Source organism: Channa argus, chromosome 13, assembly GCF_033026475.1.
Source record: "Channa argus isolate prfri chromosome 13, Channa argus male v1.0, whole genome shotgun sequence".
Lineage (NCBI taxonomy): Eukaryota > Metazoa > Chordata > Actinopteri > Anabantiformes > Channidae > Channa > Channa argus.
This window is the reverse complement of record NC_090209.1, coordinates 1,584,641-1,591,597: the sequence shown is the minus strand read 5'-3', so window position 1 is coordinate 1,591,597 and position 6,957 is coordinate 1,584,641. Positions and strand designations below refer to the sequence as shown.

At 40.3% G+C, this 6,957-nt stretch overlaps 1 pseudogene; it reads right to left on the bottom strand.

The window, feature by feature from the left end:
* Nucleotides 1-5,936: 5,936 nt before the first annotated feature.
* LOC137139219 (uncharacterized) lies at nt 5,937-6,796 on the bottom strand (annotated as a pseudogene).
* Between the last annotated feature and the right edge of the window lie 161 nt (nt 6,797-6,957).

Below are 6,957 nucleotides of genomic sequence, written 5' to 3'. Positions count from 1 at the left end.
AGACTCGAGCAAAGTACCAACACAAACAGAACACAAGTAGCAAAGAAAAAGCGCAGGGGAGCGGACTCCAACTCCAACCCTGCCTAAAAAGGTAAACACAAAAACGCTTGTTCCAAAAACAAAAGAACCCCAAGTAGGAGGAGAAAAAAAACAGTTGTTCAATAACTAGTGCAAAAAATCAAAACAGATGCTGTAATTAAGCAATGAGCAACACAAAGTAGCAACAGAATAATAATTTCTTCAATGTTGTTAGCGAGCAAACAAAGTAGCAAGTTAAACACTGGCAGTGAGCAAACAAAGTAGCAACAGAGAGATAGGTTATTTAAAAATTAGCAAAGGAACTCTCAGGAGAAAAAACAAACAAACTAGAACAAGACCTTATTCTCTTAGGTGCAGATTTTCAGGATCAGAGACAGATTATTCACCGAGGCAATCAGAAAGAAAATCTGGCAGGGAGTGACAGGTGAGTGGAGTATATAAAGGGAGGCAACAGGTGAGCGGCATGAGACTAATTGCACATCGGCAGGGAGGGGAGAGGAGAGGACAACAGAGTGAGGAAGTACCAATCACCAAGGCAACACTGAAGAACCCAATTTGTGAGGAATGAAATTAATAAAGCATCTGTAGGCCTAGTAGCATCTGTAGAAGTATTACAGTATCCCAAAATATTCCACAAGTCAGATGTGAGTTACATGTAATGAAAATTATCAGATCAGAAAACTATCAGATCAGAATTTGAATGTACCAATACCTAATACTAAAGGTAGAAGAAATGTTCAACATCCCTAGAAAAAAATCAAAGATCAATTCCTGATCAGGTCCCTGCTGGTCCAGCCTGCTGTGTGCAAAACACCTTTTTAGTGAAACACAATACTTTTTTCATATTTTACTACTTAATACGCAATTCTTCAGTAAGAAATAGTTACTACACCAAAGCATGGTGTTTAATGTAAATAGATGTTTGATAGATGATTGTGACTCAATGGATCTCAACCACAACAGACTTGCACAAAGAAGAAGCAACCCTTCAAAAAGAGCAGCAACATATGCACCAGTGCCAAATGCTACGCATACATACATAATACCTCTGTGGGTCATAAATTAAAATGGGTCTTTTTTATGCTTTTCTAAAGAAGTACAGAAATAGGAAAAAAACTATTTTATGAGCTGAAAGAGAGGAAAGAACTTCAGGATGAGAGCCCAACATCTAAGTTGATTGATGTTGAATGGGTGTCCTAAAAAGCAGTTTAACTCTGGCAAGAATCTAAAGCTGAGAGGACGTCTCTGCTCATATAAATTCCTCCTGCATCACTTAATTAAAAAATTGGGACATTTACTGAGTTACAAACAGAGTTTGATAATATATATTTCAATTAGGACATACACTAGAATAGCAATTCAGAAAAACTGCATTAAAACCATATTGCAAATTCACATCTATAAAAGAGATTGACAGGCCATGATGGGAGCAGAGATAACCCCTGGCGTTCGAATACGGGTGAGTGTGGAGAGTGATGTTAATGTTACTGAGGATGGAGAACTGGAATCTGATGTGAAGAAGATGGTGTTGTGATGGCTCAGTTGGAGGGTGGGAGTCTGATGCAAAGAGGAGGGACGGAGGGAGAGATGAGGTGATGCTGAGATGATCCAAAACGCAGCAGCTCGCCTCATTTTTAATCAGCCAAAAAGGACCCATGTCACACCACTCCTTAAATCTCTGCACTGGCTTCCTGTAGCTGCTCGCATCAGGTTCAAAGCTCTGTCTCTTGCTTACAGGGTGGTTAACTCAACAGCTCCTGCTTACCTCAACTCACTCATTCAAGTCTACACTCCTTCCCACTGCGTCCACTGCAGTCTGCCAACGACAATGTCTGGTAGTCCAAGCACTGCACAGAAGACACCAAGCAAAACTCTTCACCACAATGATCCCACGATGGTGGAACAAGCTACCAGACTCTGCACGCTCAGCAGACTTTCTGCCAATATTCAAAAAATTGCTGAAAACAGAACTCTTCTGCATCTTCCTATTCACTTAAATCTATTTAAAACAAAAAACTTCCTTTCTGCTGTTTCTCACACTAGCATCTTGTGAAAAATGTGAAACCTGATAGGACTTTGCTTTGAAGTTTTCTCCTTGAATAAGATTTTTGCTGCCTTGTACCTCATTTGTAAGTCGCTTTGGATAAAAGTGTCTGCTAAATAACTAAATGTAAATGTAAATGCTGAGAGGCTAGCAGGGGTTTGGTAGCCTGATAAGAACCCATGGAGCTCTGAATGGAGGAGTGTTGCACCATTTTCAATTCAATTCAATTCAACTTTATTTATAAAGCGCCAATTCACAACAAAGTCATCTTAGGGCACTTTACAGAATAAAGTCAAGATTATAAAGATGTATAAAGAGAACCCAACAATTCCCCGTGGAGCAAGCCATAGGCAACAGTGGAGAGGAAAAACTCCCTTTAACGGAAGAAACCTCCAGCAGAACCAGGCTCAGGGTGGACGGCCATCTGCCTCGACCGGTTGGAGTGAGTGGAAAGGGGAGAGAGAAAAGAACAGAGCAACAAAAAGCAACAACAAAACATCGGGCAGATTGGTAGGACCAGTAGCTGCATGCTGGAAGACACACAGCTTCAAAGCCGGGGGAAACCTGCAGAAAGGGACAGAGAGAGGGGGACAGAGGAGGACAAAGACAACTCCGGGAGAGAACACACAGAGTTAATAACATACAGTGGTGACAATTGCGGGATGAGAGGAGAGGAGAGATGGTCAAGAGGAGGAAAGGAGCTCAGTGCATTGGGGGGTGGGTCCCCCAGCAGTCTAAGCCTATGGCAGCATAACCATAACTAACTATATGCTTTATTAAAAAGGAAGGTTTTAAGCCTAGACTTAAAAGTATAGAGGGTGTCTGCTTCCCGATCTGAACTGGGAGCTGATTCCACAAGAGAGGAGCTTCATAGCTAAAGGCTCTACCTCCCATTCTACCCTTGGAAATTCTGGGAACCACAAGTAGGCCTGCATTCTGAGATCGAAGTGGTCTACTGGGATGATATGGTGCTATGAGGTCTTCTATATATGATGGAGCCTGACCATTCAGAGCTTTATATGTAAGAAGCAGGGTTTTAAATTCTATTCTAAATTTAATGGGACGCCAATGGAGAGAAGCTAGTGAAGGTGAAATATGATCTCTCTTGCTATTTCCAGTCGGCACTCTTGCTGCAGCATTTTGGATTAATTGCAGGCTCTTTAGGGAGTTACTGGAGCATCCCGAAAGTAGGGAATTACAGTATTCCAACCTAGAAGTAACAAATGCATGGACCAGTTTTTCGGCATCACTTTGAGACAGGATGCTCTTAATTTTGGCAATGATCTGTAGGTGGAAGAAGGCTGTTCTAGAGATTTGTTTTATATGTGAGTTAAAGGACAAATCCTGATCAAAAATAATTTCAAGGTTCCTTGCAGTAGTACTGGAGGCCAGACTTATGCCATGTAGAGTAACAATATGGTTGGACATCATATCTCTGAGATTTTCGGGCCCAAATACTATGACTTCAGTTTTGTCTGAGTTTAAAAGTAAAATATCATGGGACATCCAGGCCTTTATGTCTTGTAGGCATGCTTGAAGCTTTATTAACTGATTATTTTCATCTGGTTCCATAGATAAATATAGCTGGGTATCATCAGCATAACAGTGGAAATTTATGGAGTGTTTTCTAATAATGTTGCCTAAAGGAGACATATATAAAGTAAAAAGTATTGGTCCTAACACAGAGCCTTGTGGAACTCCATAGCTAACCATTTTGTGCATGGAGGATTCATCATTAACATGAACAAATTGAAATCTATCAGACAGATAAGATTTAAACCAACCTAGTGCAGTTCCTTTAATCCCAATTTCATCTTCCAGTCTCTGTAATAAAATGTTATGATCAATGGTATCAAATGCAGCACTAAGATCTAAGAGAACAAGTATAGAGATGAGCCCATTATCTGAGGCCATGAGAAGATCGTGTGTGACTTTTACCAGTGCTGTTTCTGTACTATGATGAACTCTAAATCCTGACTGAAAGTCTTCATACAAATTATTCCTATGAAGGTGATCACATAATTGTTTTGCGACTACTTTTTCAATTATTTTAGAAATAAAAGGGAGATTAGATATTGGGGTGTAATTGGCTAAAACATCTGGGTCAAGACAGGGTTTTTTTAAGTAGTGGTTTAATTGCAGCTACCTTATACGCCTGTGGTACATGGCCTGTTTCTAAAGATAGACTGATGATATCTAATATGACTGTATCTATTAAGGGTAAAGCTTCCTTGAGCAGCTTAGTTGGAATAGGGTCTAGCAGACAAGTTGTTGGTTTAGATGAAGTAATAATTGAAGTTAGCTCACAGAGATCTATTGGTAAAAAGCAGACTAACAGGGAGTGGGGCCTTATCGATGACTCTAGCACTGCTGTACATGAAGATCTATCTGTAATTTTTGGGGGGAGGATCTGGTGAATTCTTACTCTAATAGCTACAATTATATTCATAATGAAGTCATTGCTGCTCAAAGTTAAGGGAATAGTAGGCTCAACAGAACTATGGCTTTTAGTCATCCTGGCTACAGTGCTGAACAGAAACCAGGGGTTGTTCTTGTTTTCTTTTATTAATAATGAATAATATACTGTTCTAGCATCACAGAGCTTTGTTGTATATTTTTAAACTATTTTTCCAGGCTAAATGAGAATTTCTGGAGAGCCACTTCCTTTCTAACTGTCGTGTTTCCTGTTTTAAGTTGAGTGTTTGTGAATTATACGATGGAGATCGCCTCTGCTGGTTTACTGCCTTCTTTTTCAGAGGGGCAACACTATCGCGTATTGTACGTATTGAGGCTGCAGAATTGTCAACAACATAATCTACTTGTGCAGGAGTAACATTAAGGAGACTACTTTCCATTGTATTAACATATGGTGAAGCAAATGATGAAGAAATAATTTCTTTAAATTTGTTGACAGCTTTTTCACTTAAGCATCTGCTATAGTGGAATTTTTCTATAACTGCTATGTAGTCTGTTATTGTAAATTCAAATGTTATTAAAAAATGGTCAGACAGAAGAGAGTTGTGAGGAAATATGGTTAAATTATCCGCTTCAATTCCATACGTAAGGACAAGGTCTAACGTGTGACTAAAACAGTGAGTGGGTTTATTTACATTTTGGGAAAAAACAATCTAATAATGAATAAAACGCAGTGCTCAGGCAGTTACTGTCAGCATCTACATGAATGTTAAAGTCACCAGCTATAATGACTTTATCTGTACTAAGCACTAAATCAGATATAAAATCAGAAAATTCAATCAAAAACTCTGAATAAGGGACTGGAGGACGGTACACGATAACAAATAATAGTGGTTTTTGAGTTTTCCAGTTTGGGTGTGAAAGGCTAAGAGTAAGGCTCTCAAATGAGTTATAACTATGTTTAGGTCTAGGAATTATTGATAAGCTAGAATGGAAGATTGCTGCAACTCCTCCACCTCGGCCTGTGCTTCTAGGAACATGATAATTAATATGACTTGGGGGGGTTGACTCATTTAAACTGACATATTCTTCCTGCTGCAACCAAGTTTCAGTGAGACAAAATAAATCGAATTGATGATCGCTTATTAAGTCATTAACTAACAGAGATTTAGACGAGAGAGATTTGATATTTAATAGTTTTTGGGGTTTTGTTCTGTAAGAGGAGTAGTCTTAACTTTTATTAGGTTATTAGGTTATCATGATTAACTCCTCGTTGTCGTTTTTAGTTTATGTAATTTAGGTCTGGGAACCGACACAGTCTCTATAGGTATGTGGGAGTTGTGGGGGGGGTGACGGTTGTAAGGACCCTGCAGAGAGGCGTGTAGGACTGGATCTCTGCATCCTAGGCTCAACTCTGGATTGTCATTCTTTTGGTTGTCTAATAAAAATCAGCCATATTTCTGGATAAGAAAACTGCACCAGCTAAAGTAGGATGGATGCCATCTCTCCTAATCAGCCTAGGTTTTCCCCAAAAACGTTTCCTATTGTCTATGTAGCCCACATCGTTTGCTGGACACCACCTAGACAGCCAGCGGTTGAATGACAACATGCGGGTGCACATGTCGTCACTGGTCAGATTTGGCAGGGGACCAGAGAAAATTACGGAGTCCGACATTGTTTTTGCAAAGTTACACACCGATTCAACATTCATTTTAGTGACCTCTGATTTGCGTAATCGGGCGTCATTAACTCCCACGTGAATAATAATATAACTGTATTTACGTTTATCTTTAGCCAGGAGTTTCAAATATGATTCAACGTCACCCGCTCTGGACCCAGGAAGACATTAGAGACCGCTGGAGTCTCTAACTTCACGTTTCTGACTATAGGCCTGCCAATTACCAGAGTTGGTTTCTCAGCGGGTGTGTCGCTGAGTGGGGAAAATCGATTAGAAACATGAACCGACTGGTGGTGAACCTCGAGCGTCTGTTTAGCATTAGATCTCTTACGAACCGTCACCCAGCCGGACTGGCTTCCCGGCTGCTCGGGAACTGCCGGGGGATAGCTAGCAGGGGCTACGCTAGGTCGTTCCGCACCAGCTAACGGGGCCTGACTAGCTGAGTTGTTTTCCATGGTGCGGAGCCGTGCTTCCAATTCCGTGAGCCTCGCCTCCAAAGCTTCAAAAACCTTACACTTATTACATAAACCATTATCACTAAAGGTGGCAGAGGAAAAACTGAACATGAGACACACCGAGCAAGTGAGAGAAGGAAAGACAGAGGGAGACAGAGAAGCCATTGCTAATGGATAACTCCTAAGCTAACTAAGCTAATGTAAGTGAAATCTGGAATTTGTAAACTTTAGCTGGGTATGTTTTGCAAAAGCCGGTGCTTGTGTAATACAAGTGTATGTTACGACTAAGTATTAATTCTTGTGTGAAGAAATCACTTATTTAAGTA